Below are 21,741 nucleotides of genomic sequence, written 5' to 3' on the forward strand. Positions count from 1 at the left end.
TGGGTTAAAGTGTCAAATGAGCCTATTCATGAAATGTAATGCAATATTCACAGAATGTCGTTTCATCCCTTCAGTAGTGGTTCAAAGGCCTGTACAATCATTGGAGCTATTCTGAAAGCTTGTCTCGGCCTGACACCGTGATGACCGTTAATTTTTTTCCTTTAATGTGTCATGTATCCGTGTTCAGCCTCATGAACACAAATGAACTCGCCCGGCCTACAGTGGGCTTAGACATGAGCCTTTCTGCACTGATGTATTTGCGTACCCGATGGTGACGAGTCTGACTCCAGATCAGAAGCTTGACAGTCCGAGTCCTGTCTGCGTCAAACAGTAACACTGATGTTTTGCTTTCAAAAAAAACATTTCGAAATCAAAATGGAAAACAGAATAATGAACACGAGTTCAAAGCCGTAGCCGCTGAAAGGTAAATGCATAAAGTTAACAGAAAACATACAAAGTTAAAAAAGCACTAAACTCACATCAGTTTAAAGTATATGGCTTCTATGCAGTGATTTGCTTTGTGGATCTGAACTGCATATTCCTGCTTTGGATGGTTTGCTTTTCGGCTAAAAGGCCATTGTGCCTTCCAGATTTCGAATGGATGTGTGATAAATACTGTCCCCTGTGTTCTTTAAAGTTTGTCAACTTAGAACTCGCTAGATGATGATTTTTTAAGAGTGCTCTCTACCAGCACATGATCAGGGAAAATGTTCAATGCAAGTAATATGTTCACTCTGTTTTGGAAGCTGCTTAATTTATGGCCTTTGCACATTTATTGCATACATTTAAAGTAACATGACGATATCCAACGTCAGACCTTGTGGCGCAACGGTAGCGCGTCTGACTCCAGATCAGAAGGCTGCGTGTTCAAATCACGTCAAGGTCAGCTGTGCTTTCAAATGCACGTGTCCATCTACAGCATCAGGTTTGACTTATTGATCAGTTGTGCTTTGGCAAATTAATGGGGATGTATAATAAACCTTTTCCACCACCACTAAGTCAAAACAACAATCCAGGAAATATCTTCCAACTGAAGATCTCATTGGTTCAATCTTTAATTCTGTTTTATATATTATCTTTGCACTTCCATTGTATCTAAATTAACATCAGTATTTGTTTTTACAGACCTTGTGGCGCAATGGTAGCGCGTCTGACTCCAGATCAGAAGGCTGCGTGTTCAAATCACGTCAAGGTCAAACAGATGTGTGGTAAACCTTGTCAATCTCGTGTTTCTAAGGTGAGAAGTCACTAAATGAGTTTCACTCACCAAGATCTGCTCAATTTCTGCAGAAGTGTGTTTTGATTAACTGTGAAAATCTTTTCTGCAAAGAACACATTGGTTCACTCTTATATATTGTTTTATTTATTTTATATTGCATCAAAAATTAGCATTATTGTCACTGGTCATGAACCTTAATGGTGCAGCGGTAGTGTCTGACTCCAGATCAGAGGCTGCGTGTTCAAATCACATCAAGGTCAAAAGGGTTTATTGCAGTCAATGTGTCCTTTGATGCTTTCCAGGATATCACAGTCTAGTTCATTATTGATATGTAGGGTGGTGTGTTGAAGAGTGCTCTCCACCACCATCTAATCAAAACAGCACATCAGAAAATACCTTTTGTCTGAAGGAACTCAGTATTAAATCCGGTTTTATAATATCCTCTAAACTAACATCACTGTAATATTTTACAGACCTTGTGGTGAATTGGTAGTGTGTCTGAGTCAGGACAGAAGGCTGTGAATTGAAATCATGTCACGTTTATTTGGAAATACCTCTGTCCTGTAAAAATGTCCAGGATATTTTAGTCACCAGTTCTCCACAGACATTTAGGGTGACATGCTAACGTATTCTCTGCCATCACTTAATCAAAACACCAATTTAAATATCTTTTGTCTGAAAGACTCAGCATTTAATCCGGTTTGTGTGATCGTTGCACTTGTCTTGAATCCCTCTAAACTAACATCACTGTATGTTCTTACAGACCTTGTGGTGAATTGGTAGCATGTCTGACTCCAGGACAGAAGGCTGTGTGTTCAAATCATGTCGTTGTTTGGAAATACCTCTGTCCTGTAAAAATCTCAGGATATTTTAGTCAGGGTGACATGTTAACGTATTGCATTCTCTGCCATCACTTAATCAAAACACTAATTCAGGAAATATCTTTACATGTACAAAAGAACACATTGGTTCACTCTTATATCTTGTTTTAGTGATGACCTTTGCACTTCTCTTGCATCCCTCTAAAGTAGCATTACTGTCAAGACCATAGACCTTGTGGCACAACGGTAGCGTCTGACTCCAGAATCAGAAGGCTGTGTGTCAAGCCACGTCAAGGTCAATGACTAACTCAAATGCCGCGTGTCCATCTACAGCATCAAGGTTTGACCTATAGAATGCTTGTTCTTTAGCAAATTTATGGGGATGTATAATAGAGCCTTCTCAACACCACCTAATCGCAACACCAACTCGGAAATATCTTCCGACTGAAGAACTCATTGGTTCAATATTTAATTCTGTTTATTGATGATGTTGCGCCATTGCATCTAAATTAACATCAGTATTTGTTTTTACAGACCTTGTGGCGCAATGGTAGCGCACATCTGACTTTCAGATCAGAAGGCTGTGTGTTCAAACCACGTCAAGGTCAGCTGTGCTTTCAAATACAGATGTCCACTTACAGCATCATGTGACCATTTTATAAAAACTGCATTAACTTCAAAAGTTTATTTATATTGAAATTTTTTTAAATAAGATAGACAATGAAATACTACAGCAGCGTTTGAAATCATTAAGTTAATTTATCATAAATTTAGCATGAGAAGACCCGTATTGAGGTATTTGTATGATGACTTCTATTTAATGCCACTTTAGACATTTAATGAATTATGCACTTTTTACTAAAAAAGCTTCAGTTAAAGGTTACATTGCAGATTGGGAAAAACAAAATGAAACATGGGCTAGTTCTGTTATAGCTCAGGCCTGTATATGGCTGCCGGTGTAAACACAGCACGTTGGCAATTACTGATGATTTTCACTGCTGATGGAAGCAACATGGGTTTCTAAGCTCAGATTGATGTATAGAAAAACATTTATTCATTCAGCATCTACATGATTATCTCTAGACATACGAACAAAATAATAAGAATCTTTTCAGATTTAAGAAGTGGAATATTTTCATCTCCGTCTAACTGAGCACCATCACTTATTTGCAGACTAAAGGCAAAAGGCCAGGGAGAGGCGATCACGGGGCCAATGACATCCTGAATGTTAAATATTAAATTATTACAATAATCATTTTTTTTTTTGGTATGGTATCAAGGTATTTTCCTCCGTTCATAATTTGAACTGAAGATTTTTCCATAACATAAAATGCACATGATTGCAAAACAAAAAGTCAATTCTGTGCTGCATTAGGTTTCTACGCACTGACAGTTAAAATAATCAGACATAAACGAAACTCGATTTATTTTTCATTCAACATAAACACTGAGGTAATGAAGAGGCCACCAACCTTATTTGCACCTGATCCTCGTTCAGTCACTGTGCTGAGGTCTGACCTGTCAATCACCAACAGCTGTCCATTGTTGCTTCAGGATTGATCGGCAGCATTTATAAACCTGCACCTCCGTCTGTGTTCAGTGTGAGCCTTCAACATATGTGACTACTGCGGTTCTTCTTCCGGGTAAGTTGATGTTCTAGCATGTCCATAGGGCAATTTGTTTGTTTGGAAACTTGTGTTCCTTATGTTTGATTTTAAATCATTCCAGGGCTTCCCTCTGGGCTCTGCTGATTGTGGACATGTGCTGCTGGCCCTGTCAAGAAAGGTAATCTCACAGTCTGGTTAAAACATTTTACATGCTTCAGTAAAATTCACGTCTGAATAACGTCTCTTGTATTCAGGCTTTAATCGGTGCGTCCTTTAGCGGCAGTTCTATGTATCAAGATCAGGCTCTAACCAGGAGCGCCTTCCAGCCATTCACCTGGACTCATGCCTGAGGGTGCTTGTCCTGAGGCGCCTGAGCTGGCTGCATCTGCTGGCGCTGGTTCTTCTTCCAGACCTGTGGTCAGGGCAGTGCAGCGAGGCAGGGTCCTGCAGGCCCAGCACAGTCAGGAGCTGGATTTCAATCTGGCTCAAAAGGTAGAAAATGAATGCTTTAGAAATATTTTTGTATCTACAACATTTTAATTCTTGTTGCTAGTACCTTGTGTTTTTTTTTGTTAACCATCAAATAGAATCCTGTAGAGAAAAGTGCTGATGGGTGTTCAGTGACTGATTAGATTGAAGTTGCATTTGTCAAGTACAAATGATCTTGTCGGAACTCGTGGAATATCTGAATTTATCACTGCACACACCTTGTGCACAAGTTAATATTGGAGTTGAGGCTCAATAACTTCACCGGTAACAGGTGGTTTTGTTCCTTTGGTAGCATTTTGAATAGAGGACTTTAGTTCTTCTCTGTGAAAATTCAGATTTTAATCTGAAGCAGAATATTGATGTCTTGCTCTGCATTTTATTTTATTTCTCCTCAGAGCAAATTGGCTCATTGCACCTCCTATCCTCAGAGATGAGGAAACACCAGAAGTTGCATCCAGCAGTGAAGAGTATCTGAGTATCCCTCTTCCACCGGTGTACCAGACAGGGAGCTGTCCCATTCTGAAAAGGAACCTTGAGGTGGCCCGAGTCACGACGCTTGAGACTCTGCGGAACAAGGCTTCCTGCCACCACCTCCTCGTTCTCCTCTGGCTGGATCTCTTGAAGGCTCGTCAGCCCACCTCGACCAGACTCTGGCCCTGCTGGACGCTCTGGCGCGTTTATCCTTACTACAACCCATGTTCCTGACCGGCCAGTATAACGAGCACAGTCAATTTACTTCAGCGGTTTAGAGCGGAAGGGGCGACTTCAAGAGGCTCACTATGTGAGAGAATACCTTCCCTACCCTGCTCCCTCACAGCCAATCAACCTCCCAAGGTTGACGCTCCTGCAAATGGTGGTTCTAGACGTGGTGGTGCAGCTGTCAACCCATTTATTCAAGTCGAACCGCCAGGCAACCTATTCTCCATGGAGTGGTTATGGGAGCAATTCACTTGCAGCCAAGGTAAATTGATAAAAATCTGGCACAAATATCTTTTTCTTTTTTACTTGTGCTAATGTTGACCTTGTCTTTCAGCATGACTAAGAGGTGGATCCCTCCATGGATCTTTAAATTCAATAAAAGACCTTTTTCAAATACTTGCGTTCATGCATTTTATTGACCTGTAAGGACCTGTTCCACATTGTGGTGACAAATCCAATCATGGGGGAAAAGATTGCTTGAACATGCAGCATCCTATGCCCATAATGTAAATCTCTGATGTGAAAAGCCTGGTTCAAACTAGCTAAGTGCTACATACCCATGCTCTTTTAACCCCCTTCTGTCAACATATTGACTCTGTTGATGTGTCTTTTACTTTTTTACACTGCCATTTTTAAAATGAAATGGTGGCAAACACAATGACATGTATTAAGCTAGCATTTGCAGTATGAGAGCCAGTCTGGTTGATGTCATCAGAAAACCACTTGAACAATTCACTGTCAACTTGTAGGCTTGGAGCTCTGTAGTGGGGGGCAACGAGTCCTCAAATGAGTCAGTAAGAAATGACAGCTCCACTTGAGACCATGGTTTCATGGCCTCTTCTGTCTGGACAGGCAGAAGAGGAGACAAGGAAATAATTCTGAGCTAACTTGAACACCTTTGGGTGAATTGATTGCAATAAGTTACTATAGAACCTTGACCTCATGAGTTTGGGCTATGGTTATGGTCATACGGCCTACAGTTAGTTTATATATACATACACTTTGCCATGAAACTAAGTTAATTATTTTATTTGTATAGCCCTTTTAACAATGCTCAAACTCTACATAGGATTAAAAGATATAAGGTACGTGTCATCAAACTGCAACACATTATTATATTTTGGTTAAAGTGTCAAATGAGCCTATTCAGCAAAATGTAATGCAATATTCACAGAATGTCGTTTCATCCCTTCAGTAGTGGTTCAAAGGCCTGTACAATCATTGGGCTATTCTGAAAGCTTGTACCAAACTGACACAGCTGATGACCGTTAATTGTTTTTCCTTTAATGTCATGTATCCGTGTTCAGCCTCATGAACACAAATGAACTCGCCGGCCTACAGTGGGCTTAGACATGAGCCTTTCTGCACTGATGTATTTGCGTACCCGATGGTAGTCTGACTCAGATCAGAAGCTTGACAGTCCGAGTCCTGTCTGCGTCAAACAGTAACATGATGTTTTGCTTTCAAAAAACATTTCGAAATCAAAATGGAAAACAGAATAATAGAATACGAGTTCAACCAGTAACCGCTGAAGGTAAGTATAAAGTTAACAGAAAACATACAAAGTTAAAAAAGCACTAAACTCACATCAGTTTAAAGTATATGGCTTCTATGCAGTGATTTGCTTTGTGGATCTGAACTGCATATTCCTGCTTTTGGATGGTTTGCTTTTTCGTAAAGGCCATTGTGCCTTCAGATTCGAATGGATGTTGATAAATACTGTCCCTGTGTTCTTTAAGTTTGTCAACTTAGAACTAGCTAGATGATGATTTTTAAGGTACTCTCCTACCAGCACATGATCAGAAAATGTTCAATGCAAGTAATATATTTCACTCTGTTTTGGAAGCTGCTTAATTTATGGCCTTTGCACATTTATTGCATACATTTAAAGTAACATGACGATATCCAACGTCAGACCTTGTGGCGCAACGGTAGCGCGTCTGACTCCAGATCAGAAGGCTGCGTGTTCAAATCACGTCAAGGTCAGCTGTGCTTTCAAATGCACGTGTCCATCTACAGCATCAGGTTTGACTTATTGATCAGTTGTGCTTTGGCAAATTAATGGGGATGTATAATAAAGCCTTTTCCACCACCACTAAGTCAAAACAACAATCAGAAATATCTTCCAACTGAAGATACTCATTTGGACAATCTTTAATTCTGTATTATATATTATCTTTGCACTTCCATTGTATCTAAATTAACATCCGGTATTTGTTTTTACAGACCTTGTGGCGCTTAGCGGTAGCGGGTCTGACTCCAGATCAGAAGGCTGCGTGTTCAAATCACGTCAAGGTCAAACAGATGTGTAAGTCAAGCTTATGTCAATCTCGTGTTTCTAGGTGAGAGTCACTAAATGAGTTTCACTCACCCAAGATCTGCTCAATTTCTGCAGAAGTGTTTTGATTAACTGTGAAAATCTTTTTCTGCAAAGAACACGATGGTTCACTCTTATATATTGTTTTATTATTTTACACTTCTATTGCATCCATTTAAGTGGCATTATTGTCACTGTTCATAGACCTTGTGGTGCAACGGTAGTCGTCTGACTCAGATCAGAAGCTCGTGTTCAAATCACATCAAAGGTCAAAAGGGTTTTATTGCAGTCAATGTGTCCTTTGATGCTTTCAGGATATCACAGTCCCAGTTCATTATTGATATTGTAGGGTGGTGTGTTAGAGAGTGCTCTCCACCACCATGTAATCAAAACAGCACATCAGAAAATACCTTTTGTCTGAAGGAACTCAGTATTAAATCCGGTTTTATAATATCCCTCTAAACTAACATCACTGTATGTTTTTACAGACCTTGTGGTGAATTGGTAGCGAGTCTGACTCCAGATCAGAAGGCTGCGTGTTCAAATCACGTCAAGGTCAAAAGGGTTTATTGCAGTTAATGTGTCCTTTGATGCTTTCCAGGATATCACAGTCCCCAGTTCATTATTGATATGTAGGGTGGTGTGTTAGAGAGCGCTCTCCACCACCATGCAATTAAAACAATCAATCTTTTGTCTGAAGAACTCAGCATTTAATCCGCTTTTATTGACGATGGGTGCACTTGTCTTGAATCCCTCTAAGCTAACATCACTGTATGTTTTAGACCTTGTGGTGAATTGGTATGTCTAGCTCGGACAGAAGGCTGTGTGTTCAAATCATGTCACGTTTGTTTGGGAAATACTTCTGTCTGTAAAATCTCCAGGATATTTTAGTCAGGGTGACATGTTAATGCATTCTCTGCCATCACTTAATCAAAACACTAATTCAGGAAATATCTTTATGTACAAAGAACACATTGGTTCACTCTTATATCTTGTTTTAGTGATGGCCTTTGCACTTCTCTTGCATCCCTCTAGTAGCATTACTGTCCAAGACCATAGACCTTGTGGCGCGGTAGCGCGTCTGACTCCGAATCAGAAGGCTGCGTGTTCAAATCACGTCAAGGTCAGCTGTGCTTTCAAATGCGATGTCCATCTACAGCATCAGGTTTGACCTATAGAATGCTTGTTCTTTAGCAAATTTATGGGGATGTAATAGAGCCTTCTCCAACACCACCTAATCATAACACCAACTCAGGAAATATCTTCCGACTGAAGAACTCATTGGTTCAATATTTAATTCTGTTTATTGATGATATTTGCGCTTCCATTGGATCTAGAGTAACATCAGTCTTTGTTTTTACAGACGGCGAAGCAATGGTAGCGCATCGACTCCAGATCAGAAGGCTGCGTGTTCAAATCACGTCAAGGTCACCTGTGCTTTTTAAATGCTGCGTGTTCATCCACAGCTTCAGGTGTGACTTATTACTTTGGCAAATTGATGGGAGTGTATAATAAAGCCTTCTCCAACACCACTTGGTCAAAACACCAAATCAGGAAATACCTTCCTAACTGAAGAACTCATTTGTTTAATCCTCATTTATAGATTATCTTTGCACTTCCATTGGATCTAAATTAACATCAGTCTTTGTTTTACAGACCTTGTGGCGCAATGGTGGCGCATCTGACTCCAGATCAGAAGGCTGTGTGTTCAAACCACGTCAGGTCAGCTGTGCTTTCAAATGCAGATGTCCACCTACAGCATCATGTGACCATTTATAAAAACTGCATTAACTAAAGTTTATTTATATTTACATTTTTAAAATAAGATAGACAATGAAATACTACAGCAGCGTTTGAAATCATTAAGTTAATTTGCTCATAAATTTAGCATGAGAAGACCCGTATTGAGGTATTTGCTTGATGACTTCTATTTAATGCCATAGACATTTAATGAATTATGCACTTTACTAAAGCTTCAGTTAAAGTTACATTGCATATTGGGAAAAGCAAAATGAAACATGGGCTAGTGCGGTGATGGCTCAGGCCTGTATATGGCTGCCGGTGTAACTGGCACGTTGGCATTTACTGATGATTTTCACTGCTGATGGAAACAACATGACTTTTTAAGCTCAAGATTGATGCATGAAAACATTTATTCATTCAGCATCTATGATTATCCTAGACATACGAACCAAAAAAATAGCCAAAGATCTTTTCAGGTTTAGAAGAATATTTTCATCTCCGTCTAACTGAGCTGCATCACACTTATTTGCAGACTAAAGGCAAAGGCAGAGAGGCGTCACCGGGGCCAATAGAAGCATCTGAATGTTAAATATTAAATTATTTACAATAATCATTTTGGTATAGTATCAAAGTATTTTCCTCGTTCATAATTTGAACTGAAGATTTTTCCATAACATAAAAAATGCCACATGATTGCAAACAAAAGTGTCAATTCTGTGCTGCATTAGGTTTCTACACACACTGACAGTTAAAATAATCAGGCATAAGCGAAACATGATTTATTTTTTCATTCAACATAAACACTGAGAGTAATGAGCGAGGCCACCAACCTGTGCTGAGGTCTGACCTGTCAATCACCAACAGCTGTCCATTGTTAAGCTGAAGTTGATCCAAGCAGCTTTTATAAACCTGCACCTCCGTCTGCATGTTCAGTGTGAGCCTTCAACATGGCGACTGCAGGTTCTTCTTTGGGTAAGTTGATGTTCTTGTGTCACGGGCAATTTGTTTGTTTGACTTGTGGTCATATGTTTGATTTTAAATCATTTCAGGGCTTCCTCTGGGCTCTGCTGATTGTGGACATGTGCTGTGGCCCTGTCAAGAAAGGTAATCTCACAGTCTGGTTAAAACGTTTGCATGCTTCAGTAAATTCCGTCTGGAATAACGTCTCTTGTATTCGGGCTTTAATCCCGGTCGTCGCTGGCGGCAGTTCTATGTATCCAAGATCAGGCTCTAACCGGGAGCGCCTTCCAGCCAGTATTCACCTGGACTCATGCCTGAGATTACTTATCCTGAGGAGCCTGAGCTGGCTGCATCTGCTGAGCGCTGGTTCTTCTTCCAGACCTGTTAAGTCCAGGGGCAGTGCAGCCGAGGCAGGGTCCTGCAGTCCCAGCACAGTCAGGAGCTGGATCTCAATCTGGCTCAAAGGTAGAAATCGAATGCTTTAGAAAATATTTTTGTATCTACAACATTTAACTCTTGTTGCTAATTGCCTTGTTTTTTTTTTTATTGTCATTAATAAATAGAATCCTGTAGAAAAAGTGCCTGATGGGTGTTCAGTGACTGATTTAGATTGAAGTTGCATTTGTCAAGTACAAATAGATCTTGTCAGACTCATTGGGAGCCTCTGAATTTATCCTGCACACACCTTGTGCACAAGTTTAATATTGGGTTGAGGCTCAATAACTTCACCGTAACAGAGTGGTTTTATTCCTTTATTGGCGTTTTGAATCAGGACTTTGGTTACTTCTCTGTTGTGAAAATTCAGATTTTTAATCTGAAGCAGATCATTTGATCTTGTTCATATTTTATTTTTATTTCTCCTCAGAAACCAAGTGGCTCATTGCCTCCTATCCTCGAGATGAGGAAACACCAGAGATTGCATCCAGCAATGAATAGTATCTGGTATCCCTCTTCCACGGTGTACCAGGCAGGAGCTGTCCCATTACGAAAGGAACCTTGAGGGTGGCGGAGTGCGACTTCGAGACTGCGGAACAAGGCTTCCTGCCACCACCTCGTTCAGAGTCTGGTATGCTTCCATGGTGCCTCCTCCTCTGGATGAATCTCTTGAAGGCTCACGTCAGCCCACCTCGACCAGACTCTGGCCCTGCTGAATCTGGCGCGTTTATCCTTACTACGACTACATGTTCCTGACCGGCCAATATCCAACAGGCACAGTCAGTTACTTCAGCGGCGGTTTAGAGCACGGAAGGACGACTTCAAAGAGGCTCACTATGTGAGGAGAATACCTTCCCTACCCTGCTCCCTCACAGCCAATCAACACTCCCAAGGTTGGCGGCTCCCTGCAAATGGTGGTTCTAGGCGTGGTGGTGCAGCTGTCCAACCCATTTATTCAAGAGTCGAACCGCCAGGCAACCAATTCTCCATGCAGGTGGTTATAGGAGCAATTCTAACGCCCAGCCAAGGTAAATTGATAAAAATCTGGCACAAATATCTTTTTCTTTTTACTTGTGCTAATGTTGACCTTGTCTTTCAGCATGACTAAGGGTGGATCCCTCCAGCAGGATGTTTCAGAATTCAATAAAGACCTTTTTCAAATACTTGCGTTTCATGCATTTTTATTGACCTGTAAAGGACCTGTTCCACATGGTGAGTGACAAATCAATCATGGGGAAAAGATTGCTTCCCGGAGCATGCAGCATCCTATGCCCTTAGTGTAAATCATGATGTGAAAAGCCACAAGTTCCAAACTATTAAATTGCTATACCACATGCTCTTTAACCCCCTTCTGTCCAACATGTTGACTCTGTTGACGTGTTTCTTTTATTTTTTTTTTTACACTATACATTTTAAATGAAATGGTGGCAAACACAATGACATGTATTAAGCTAACATTGCAGTATAAAGACCAGTCTGGTTGATGTCATCAGAAAACCACTTGAACAATTCCTGTCAACTTGTGGGCTGGAGCTCTGTAGTTTGGAAAAGCTCCAACTGCAGGTGAGGTGTGGGGGGGGCAACAAGTCAGTAAGAAATGACAAAGCTCCACTTGAAGCCATGGTTTCATGGCCTCTTCTGTCTGAAGAGGAGACAAGGAAATACAATTGCAGTTATTTTTTTACTTTAAAGCACTGATATATCATCCTAGGGGTACCAATACCTCATTAAATCCCAGAAAGGTGTTAAATATGGGCCCTTTAAATGTTACAGGAGTGCAAATAACTAGTGTAAAACTAATATCTGACATATCCAGTTGCTTTGAATTTAAAAATGCACTTGTAGCACATCTCAAAGCAGAATGTTTAATTCTACAATCCCATTAGGGTCAAACTATCCCTTTTGAACTCAATGCCTCAGATACAAACATTTTACTCCTGGTGCAGTGGTCTTCTAGAGCAGGGGTTATTAAACTTTTGCAAGCTGGGCCCCCCCAAAGCTGGTTAGGGGTAGTTGGGGGGGCGCTCCCACCCGCCCGCCACCGCCACCCTCAACTACACCACCATAGATAGGTAGCATATTGTTATTGATAGGCCTGACATGTCAAGGTTAGGCTATTATTGTTAGGCCCATACAGACAATTATTATTGCTATTTTATTATGATTATGATCAGTAGTAGGCCTATTAGTAGGCTATTAATATTCGCAGCTATGTGAGCCTGCATGCTTTTTTATTATAGTAATCATAATTATCACCATCATTATAATTAATGATAATCGACTTTTTATATTATTACAATAAGTGTTATTATTGCTATCATTAGGATACTGTTATTATTATGGGCCTCTTGTGATCTTTAAAAAAAAATCTTGCAGGTCTGTCAATGTGAGACATGAGCCTGCTTTGCCTTGCAAAGGTCCTCAAATCTTGGGGCAATGTTTGACAAACATATCCTCAGGTCATCCTCGATCTGTGCGCGATTGCGATATTTGGTTTTGAGCGCAGTCGATCTTCAAAAAGCCTGCCTCGCACAAATAAGTCAGCGGAAAGGAGCATCATTTTTAAGGCTATGTCGCAAGGCTGAGGTATTCCGGCATCATTTTGCTGCAGAATGACGAAAGAGGGAGGTGGTAAACAGATGCTTTAGTCTGTCACTCTTCAGCTCAATAAGCTGCTCTTGCATGTCTATTGACAGCTCGTCTGCTGAGCAGAGAAATGGATCCCGAACCCAGAATGAGCGGTAGTCCTCTTTGAAATAGGACTGACTGATTCTTCAGCGCTGAAGGTGATCAGCAGCTGATTGGAGGAGAGAGGAGAAATCAGTGCCACGTGCATCGGCAATGAAGTCTGCAAGGCTGGGAAATCGCAGTTTCAGAACTGATGCGACCATGCCAGAGAGCAATTTTGTGCATGAGAGCATTCACTCTATCAGCGAGAAGCAGAGCGTTAGATTCGCGGCCTTGCAAAGAACAGGTTAAGACCATTCAGCCAGTAAAAATATCACCAAATAGGAGAGAGGCAAGCCACATGGCATCATCCAGATGCTTCGCCAGATCTGTTTGACTTTCAGTCAAAAGAAACAACTTTACCTCCTCTCGCAGCTCATACAGCCGTTGTAACACCCACCCCTGGAGAGCCAGCGAACCCAGTGTGCAGCAACGCTGTTCATGCCCTGACCCCATCTCCTGGCAGAGGACCCCAAACAAGCGGGAGTTAAGTGGGCGAGAGCTTTAATATAGTTAATTATTTTCACGGCCTGGTGAAGCACTGACTCGAAGCGGTGGCATTTCTTGGCAGCAAGTGCCTCGCGATGGACCATGCAGTGTCCATTGCACAAGAGTGGGCCCAACTTGCTGGGCCAGCGAGCTGCGAGGCCACGCTCACGCCCTGTCATCGGCCGCTCCATCTGTGCAGAGGCCAATACACTTTCCCCAGCCCAAACCACTGTCTTGGATGAACGAGTCAAGGACATTAAAAGTTGCCTCCCTGTTGTACGGGTCTGAAGAGCCCGGCAAAACAGGATGTCCTCCTCCCAATTTCCTTTTCCCGCACATACTAGCGTAAGAGTGAGAAGCTGGGCCTGTCCAGCGATGTCAGTGGATTCGTCCAGCTGCGGTATAGTAAGGACTAATTTGAATGTAGTGTATTGGTTATGCTGATGTCACTAGACATTTCTGATACCGGTAGTGACACGGTGTCATTTTGACGCAAATTAGCTGAGTTTAGCAACTGCACTCTCTCCTATCATTATTTTACACATGTCTTCGCGGCGGCAAAATCCAGTGTTACGGGCAATTGTATGGGGTTTATGGCTTAGCAATTCTATGAGCAACTACATACGATGCCTCAGACACTGCTTGGAGACAATGCTATGCTTGGAGATAATTGGTTCGTTGTTGCTGGAGCCATCACGTTTGCGTTTAAAAGAAGTCCACAGGCTTCTCTTTCAAGTCAGGAGTGTTTAGTGTCGAGTGCCTTTTTAATGGCTTCATGCTGTCATTGCCGGCACCTCGTACTAAAACACTGAGGGCGTTATTTCAGTCGTGCCGGTAGCGGTGAAACCAGAGCTGCAAAATGCATCATCGTCATATTTGCGACTTTGGCTTCTTCATAACTAGCGCATCAGTTGCCTGACTTTTTACAGATGAAACTTGTCAATAGTTGTGTTTGTTTGCTGATACAGTGTGTGTGAAGTTAATAAAGTTCTAATTACTAGCGTCGTGGTCTTGTGAGTGTGTTTGTATGTGGCTGTGGCGACTTGCACCACGAATAATGAATAAGGCTGTGCTGACAATGGTTCCTAACAAAACGAACAGTACACAATGTAGACGGGACAACAAGAATAGTATTCAAGTGCTGGTGTTTTATTTGTTGCAACACGGTGGATGATTGAAGATGTAAAGGTAGGTGTTAAGGAGAAAAGGGCTAGCTGCAGTTGGAAGAAGTTAGCTAGCTAGAAGGCTAGCTCTTGGGGCCTCTGACTTTCTAAAAAGACTGTGGAGCAAATTACTCCTTGAATTAGGCTACGAATAGGCCCTGCTGCAAGTGCCAGGGAGATATTATTACTAAGGAAGGAGTGAGTCTTTAAAAGACTGTTTATAAAGCAATGAATATCTGAATGATAAGAGAAACAAAATGTCACTAAACTCTGCAGGGTGTCGTCTCAGTGAGGGTGAGCGCTGACCATGCCTGCGGTTACTTTTATGCTCGGAGCGTACGTGCAGCTCGCGTTCAAATAACACTCCTCTTTTGATTGGTGGATCAGGAGCGAAACAGTATTTGATTTGTTTGTGTCAGTCCAGCCCTTTTGCATTTCGCCACTGAGGGAGCTTTCACTAACCAGTGACGAATTAAGTGATCGTTTATTTTATTTTATTTTATTTTTTATTTTTTATTTTTTTCTCCGTCTGTGACATCGCGCCCCCCCTGGAGAGTGTTCGCGCCCCCCCAGTATTTGTTTTTACAGACCTTGTGGCGCAATGGTAGCGCGTCTGACTCCAGATCAGAAGGCTGCGTGTTCAAATCACGTCAAGGTCACCTGTGCTTTCAAATGCAAGTGTCCATCTACAGTATCAGGTTTGACTTATAGAATGCTTGTTCTTTAGCAAATTTATGGGGATGTATAATAGAGCCTTCTCCAACACTACTAATCATAATAACACCAACTCGGGAAATATCTTCCGACTGAAGAACTCATTAGTTCAATATTTAATTCTGTTTTATTGATGATATTTGCACTTCCATTGCATCTAAATTAACATCGGTATTTGTTTTACAGACCTTGTGGCGCAATGGTAGCGCGTCTGACTCCAGATCAGAAGGCTGCGTGTTCAAATCACGTCAAGGTCACCTGTCTTTTAAATGCACGTGTTCATCCACAACTTCAGGTGTGACTTATGTGCTTTAACTTAAATTGATGGGGTGTATAATAAAGCCTTCTCCAACACCACTTGGTCAAAACACCAAATCAGGAAATACCTTCTAACTGAAGAACTCATTTGTTTAATCCTCATTTATAGATTATCTTTGCACTTTATTGGATCTAAATTAACATCAGTCTTTGTTTTACAGACCTTGTGTGGCGCAATGGTAGCGCATCTGACTCAGATCAGAAGGCTGTGTGTTCAAGCCACGTCCAAGGTCAGCTGTCTTTCAAATGCAGATGTCCACCTACAGCATCATGTGACCATTTTATAAAAACTGCATTAACTTCAAAGTTATTTATATTGAAATTTTTTTAAATAGATAGACAATGAAATACTACAGCAGCGTTTGGAAATCATTAAGTTAATTTGCTCATAAATTTATGGGGCGTATTGAGGTATTTGTACTTGATGACTTCTATTTAATGCCCTTTAGACATTTAATGAATTATGCACTTTTTACTAAAGCTTCAGTTAAAGGTTACCATTGCAGATTAGGAAAAGCAAAATGAAACATGGAGCTGGTTCTGTTATGGCTCAGGCCTGTATATGGCTGCAGTGTAGCTGGCACGTTGGCAATTATGATGATTTTCACCCAGCTGATGGAAGCAACATGACTTTTTAGCTCAGATTGATGCATGAAAACATTTGTCCATTCAGCATCTACATGATTATCCTAGACATACGAACAAAATAGCCAAAGATCTTTCAGGTTTAAGAAGTGGAATATTTTCATCTCCGTCTAACTGAGCTGCATCACACTTATTTGTGCAGACTAAAAAGAAGGCAAAGAGCCAGGGAGGGCGTCACCGGGGCCAATAGAAGCATCTGAATGTTAAATATTAGATTTAATTAAATATGATGATTTTCTTTGACAATGTGTCCAATTACTTTTGAATCTCAAACAAATTATTTACAATAATCATTTTTAGCAGTATGTATCAAGGTATTTTCATATATCATTCATAATTTGGAACTGAAGATTTTCACCAACATAAAAATGCCACATGATTCCTCAAAACAAAAAGAGTCGAGATTCTGTGCTGCATTCAGGTTTCTACGCACTGACAGTTAAAATAATCGAACATAAACGAAACATGATTTATTTTTTTCATTGAACATAAACACAAGAGTAATGAAGAGGCCACCAACCTTGTTGCACCTGATCCTCGTTCAGTCACTGTGCTGGTCTGACCTGTCAATCGCAACAGCTGTCCATTGTTAAGCTGGGATTGATCATAGCATTTATAAACCTGCACCTCCGTCTGCATGTTGTGTGAGCCTTCAACATGACGACTGCACGGTTCTTCTTTGGGTAAGTTGATGTTCTTGTGTCACGGGCAATTTGTTTGTTTGGAAACTTGTGTTCATATGTTTGATTTTTAAATCATTTCAGGGCTTCCCTCTGGGCTCTGCTGATTGTGGACATGTGCTGTGGCCCTGCTCAAAGCAGTAATCTCACAGTCTGGTTAAAGCATTTACATGCTTCAGTAAACTTCACGTCTGAATAACGTCTCTTGTATTCAGGCTTTAATCCCAGTGCGTCCTTTATGGCAGTTCTATGTATCCAAGATCAGGCTCTAACCAGGGAGCGCCTTCCAGCCAGTATTCACCTGGACTCATGCCTGGGGGTGCTTATCCTGAGGAGCCTGAGGCTGGCTGCATCTGCTGGCGCTGGTTCTTCTTCCAAACCTGTTAAGTCCAGGGGCAGTGCAGCGAGGCAGGGTCCCTGCAGGCCCAGCACAGTCAGGAGCTGGTTTCAATCTGAAAGCCAAAAGGTAGAAAATGGGTAACTTTAGAAAATATTTTGTATCTAGCATTTAGTTCTTGTTGCTAGTACCTTGTGGGTTTTTTTGTTAACCATCAATAAATAGAATCCTGTAGAAAAGTTCCCTGATGGGTGTTCAGTGACTGATTAGATTGAAGTTGCATTTGTCAAAATACAAATGATCTTGTTCCTGACTCATTGGAGCCTCTGAATTTGGCACTGCACACACCTTTGCTGAGATTAATATTGGGTTGAGGCTCAATAACTTCGTAACAGGTAGTTTTATTCCTTTGGTAGCATTTTGAATGAAGGACTTTGGTTACTTCTCTGTTGAAAATTCAGATTTTAATCTAAACAGATCATTGATCTTGCTCACACATTTTATTTTATTTCTCCTCCAGAGGCTGAAGTGGCTCATTGCACCTCCTATCCTCAGACGAGGAAACACCAGAAGTTGCATCCAGCAGCGGAGTATCTGAGTATCCCTCTTCCACGGTGTACCAGGCAGGGAGCTGTCCCATTACGAAAGGAACCTTGAGGGGTGGCGAAATCACGACCCTGCAGGAACAAGGCCTCCTGCCACCCCTGCGTTCAGAACCAGCGTATGCTTACATGATTGCCTCCTCCTCTGGATGGATCTCTTGAAGGCTACGTCCAGCCCACCTCGACCAGACTCTGGCCCTGTGGACTCTGTTGGCGTTTATCCTTACTGCGACTACATGTTCCTGACCGGCCAATATCCAGCAGAGCACAGTCAGATTTACTTCCAGCAGCCCAGTTTAGAGCACGGAAGGGCTGACTTCCAAGGCTCACTATGTGAGAGAATACCCTTACCCTACCCTGCTCCCTCACAGCCAATCAACACTCCCAAAGTTGGCCAGCTCCCTGCAAATGGTGGTTCTAGACGTGGTGTGCAGCTGTCAACCCATTTATTACAAGTGGAGCAGCCGACAATAATTCTCCATGCAGGTGGTTATGGGAGCAGTTCTAGCAGCCAAGGTAAATTGATAAAAATCTGGCACAAAATATCTTTTTACTTGTACTAATGTTATTGTGTCTTTCAGCATGACTAAAAGTGGATCCCTCCAGCAGGATGTTTCAGAATTCAATAAAGGCCTTTTCAAATACTTGCGTTTCATACATTTTATTGACCTGTAAAGGACCATATTTCCACATGGTGGTGACAAATCAATCATGGGGAAAAGATTGTGAACATACAGCATCCTATGCCCTTAGTGTAAAAATCATGATGTGAAAAGCCACAAGTTTCCAAACTATTAAGTGCTATACCACATGCTCTTTAACCCCTTCTGTCAACATGTTGACTCTGTTGGCGATGTTTTCTTTTATTTATTTTTTTACACTATACATTTCAAATGAAATGGTGCTTAAAACACAATGACATGTATTAAGCTAACATTGCAGTAAAAAGACCAGTCTGGTTGATGTCATCAGAAAACCACTTGAACAATTCTCTATCAACTTGTGGGCTGGTGCTCTGTAGTGGGGGCAACAAGTCCTCAAATGAGTCAGTAAGAAATGACAGCTCCACTTGAAGCCATGGTTTCATGGCCTCTTCTGTCTGGACAGGCAGAAGGAGACAAGGAAATACAGTTACAGGCTAACTTGAACACCTTTGGGTAGAATTGGTGCAATAAGTTACTATAGAACCTTGACCTCATGAGTTTGGGCCTTCTGTGTTATAGTCATACGGCCTACAGTTAATTATATACATACACTTTGCCATGAAACTAAGTTAATTATTTTTATTTGTATAGCCCTTTTAACAATGCTCAGAAGCTACCATAGGATTAAAAAGATATAAAGTCGTGTCATCAAATGCAGCATTATTATATTTTTGGGTTAAAGTGTCAAATGAGCCTATTCATGAAATGTAATGCAATATTCACAGAATGTCGTTACATCCCTTCAGTAGTGGTTCAAAGGCCTGTACAATCTTGGAGCTATTCTGAAAGCATCACCGACTGACACCGTGATGACCGTTAATTATTTTCCTTTAATGTGTCATGTATCCGTGTTCAGCCTCCATGAACACAAATGAACTCGCCCCGGCCTACAGTGAGCAGGCATGAGCCTTTCTGCTGATGTATTTGCGTACCCGATGGTGGCGAGTCTGACTCCAGATCAGAAGCTTGACAGTCCGAGTCTGTCTGCGTCAAACAATGCTACTGATGTTTGCTTTCAAAAAAACATTTCGAAATCAAAATGGAAAACAGGAATAATGAACTGAGTTCAAAGCCGTAGCCGCTGAAAGGTAAATGCATAAAGTTAACAGAAAACATACAAAGTTAAAAAGCACTAAACTCACATCAGTTCCAGTATATGGCTTCTATGCAGTGATTTGCTTTGTGGATCTGAACTGCATATTCCTGTACTGGATGGTTGCTTTTCGTAAAAGGCCATTGTGCCTTCCAGATTTCGAATGGATGTGTGATAAATACTGTCCCTGTGTTCTTTAGGATTTGTCAAGCAGAACTCGCTAGATGATGATTTTTAAGAGTGCTCTCTACCAGCACATGATCAGGGAAAATGTTCAATGCAAGTAATATGTTCACTCTGTTTTGGAAGCTGCTTAATTTATGGCCTTTGCACATTTATTGCATACATTTAAAGTAACATGACGATATCCAACGTCAGACCTTGTGGCGCAACGGTAGCGCGTCTGACTCCAGATCAGAAGGCTGCGTGTTCAAATCACGTCAAGGTCAGCTGTGCTTTCAAATGCACGTGTCCATCTACAGCATCAGGTTTGACTTATTGATCAGTTGTGCTTTGGCAAGTGTGTGAGGATGTATAATAAAGCCTTTTCCACCACCACTAAGTCAAAACAACAATCCAGGAAATCTTCCAACTGAAGATCTCATTGGTTCAATCTTTAATTCTGTTTTATATATTATCTTTGCACTTCCATTGTATCTAAAATTAACATCAGTGTTTGTTTTTACAGACCTTGTGGCATAGCAGTGACGGGTCTGACTCCAGATCAGAAGGCTGCGTGTTCAAATCCGTCAAGGTCACCTGTGCTTTCAAATGCAAGTGTCCATCCACAGCATTAGAGCCATGACTTATAGAATGCTTGTTCTTTAGCTTAAGGTCCCCATGAGGGATGTATAATAAGAGGCCTTCTCCAACACCACCTAATCATAACACCAACTCAGAAATCTCTTCCGACTGAAGAACTCATTGGTTCAATATTTTAATTCTGTTTTATTGATGATATTTGCACTTCCATTGCATCTAAATTAACATCAGTATTTGTTTTACAGACCTTGTGGCGCAATGGTAGCGTCTGACTCCCAGATCAGAAGGCTGCGTGTTCAAATCCAAGTCAAGGTCAAACAGATGTGTGGTAAACCTTGTAATCTACGTGTTTCTAAGGTGAGAAGTCACTAAATGAGTTTCACTCACCCAAGATCTGCTCAATTTCTGCAGAAGTGTTTTGATTAACTGTAGAAATCTTTTCTGCAAGAACACATTTGGTTCACTCTTATATATTGTTTATTTATTTTACACTTCTATTGCATCCATTTAAAGTGGCATTATTGTCACTGGTCATGACTCTTATTGGTGCAGCGGTAGTGCGTCTGACTCCAGATCAGAAGGCTGCGTGTTCAAAATCACATCAAGGTTAAAGGGTTTATTGCAGTCAATGTGTCCTTTGATGCTTTCAGGATATCACAGTCCCCAGTTCGTATTGATGTGTAGGGTGGTGTGTTAGAAGTGCTCTCTCCACCACCATGTAATCAAAACAGCACATCAGAAAATACCTTTTGTCTGAAGGAACAGTATTAAATGGTTAATATCCCTCTAAACTAACATCACTGTATGTTTTTTACAGACCTTGTGGTGAATTGGTAGTGTGTCTGAGTCCAGGACAGAAGGCTGTGAGATTGAAATCATGTCACGTTTATTTGGAAATACCTCTGTCCTGTAAAAATGTCCAGGATATTTTAGTCACCAGTTCTCCTGAACATTTGGGTGACATGCTAACGTGCATTCTCTGCCATCACTTAATCAAAACACCAATTCAAGAAATATATTTATGTACAAAGAACACATTGGTTCACTGTTATATATAATGTTTTTGATGACCTTTGCACTTCTATTGCATCCATATAAAGTGACATTGCAATGTGAAACCACCCGGACCTTGTGGCGCTACGGTAGCGCGTCTGACTCAGATCAGAGGCTCGTGTTCAAATCCGTCAAAGTCAGCTGTGCTATCAAATGCGTGTGTC

General features: G+C 41.2%; 8 non-coding genes across 8 annotated transcripts; all 8 read left to right on the plus strand.

Annotated features, from left to right (window-relative positions):
* The first annotated feature begins 814 nt into the window (after positions 1–814).
* Positions 815–886, plus strand: trnaw-cca. The gene has a single exon. It is a non-coding gene; the product is annotated as a tRNA-Trp (tRNA).
* A 238-nt stretch (positions 887–1,124) lies between these two features.
* On the plus strand, positions 1,125–1,196 carry trnaw-cca. Its single transcript has one exon. It is a non-coding gene; the product is annotated as a tRNA-Trp (tRNA).
* Positions 1,197–2,573: 1,377 nt separating this feature from the next.
* On the plus strand, positions 2,574–2,648 carry trnae-uuc. The gene has a single exon. It is a non-coding gene; the product is annotated as a tRNA-Glu (tRNA).
* Positions 2,649–6,749: 4,101 nt separating this feature from the next.
* On the plus strand, positions 6,750–6,821 carry trnaw-cca. The gene has a single exon. It is a non-coding gene; the product is annotated as a tRNA-Trp (tRNA).
* Positions 6,822–7,060: 239 nt separating this feature from the next.
* trnaw-cca lies at positions 7,061–7,134 on the plus strand. Its single transcript has one exon. It is a non-coding gene; the product is annotated as a tRNA-Trp (tRNA).
* An 8,122-nt stretch (positions 7,135–15,256) lies between these two features.
* On the plus strand, positions 15,257–15,328 carry trnaw-cca. Its single transcript has one exon. It is a non-coding gene; the product is annotated as a tRNA-Trp (tRNA).
* A 240-nt stretch (positions 15,329–15,568) lies between these two features.
* trnaw-cca lies at positions 15,569–15,640 on the plus strand. Its single transcript has one exon. It is a non-coding gene; the product is annotated as a tRNA-Trp (tRNA).
* A 4,499-nt stretch (positions 15,641–20,139) lies between these two features.
* trnaw-cca lies at positions 20,140–20,211 on the plus strand. The gene has a single exon. It is a non-coding gene; the product is annotated as a tRNA-Trp (tRNA).
* The last annotated feature ends 1,530 nt before the right edge of the window (positions 20,212–21,741 follow it).

This window comes from Hippoglossus stenolepis, chromosome 7, assembly GCF_022539355.2.
Source record: "Hippoglossus stenolepis isolate QCI-W04-F060 chromosome 7, HSTE1.2, whole genome shotgun sequence".
Taxonomy (NCBI): domain Eukaryota; kingdom Metazoa; phylum Chordata; class Actinopteri; order Pleuronectiformes; family Pleuronectidae; genus Hippoglossus; species Hippoglossus stenolepis.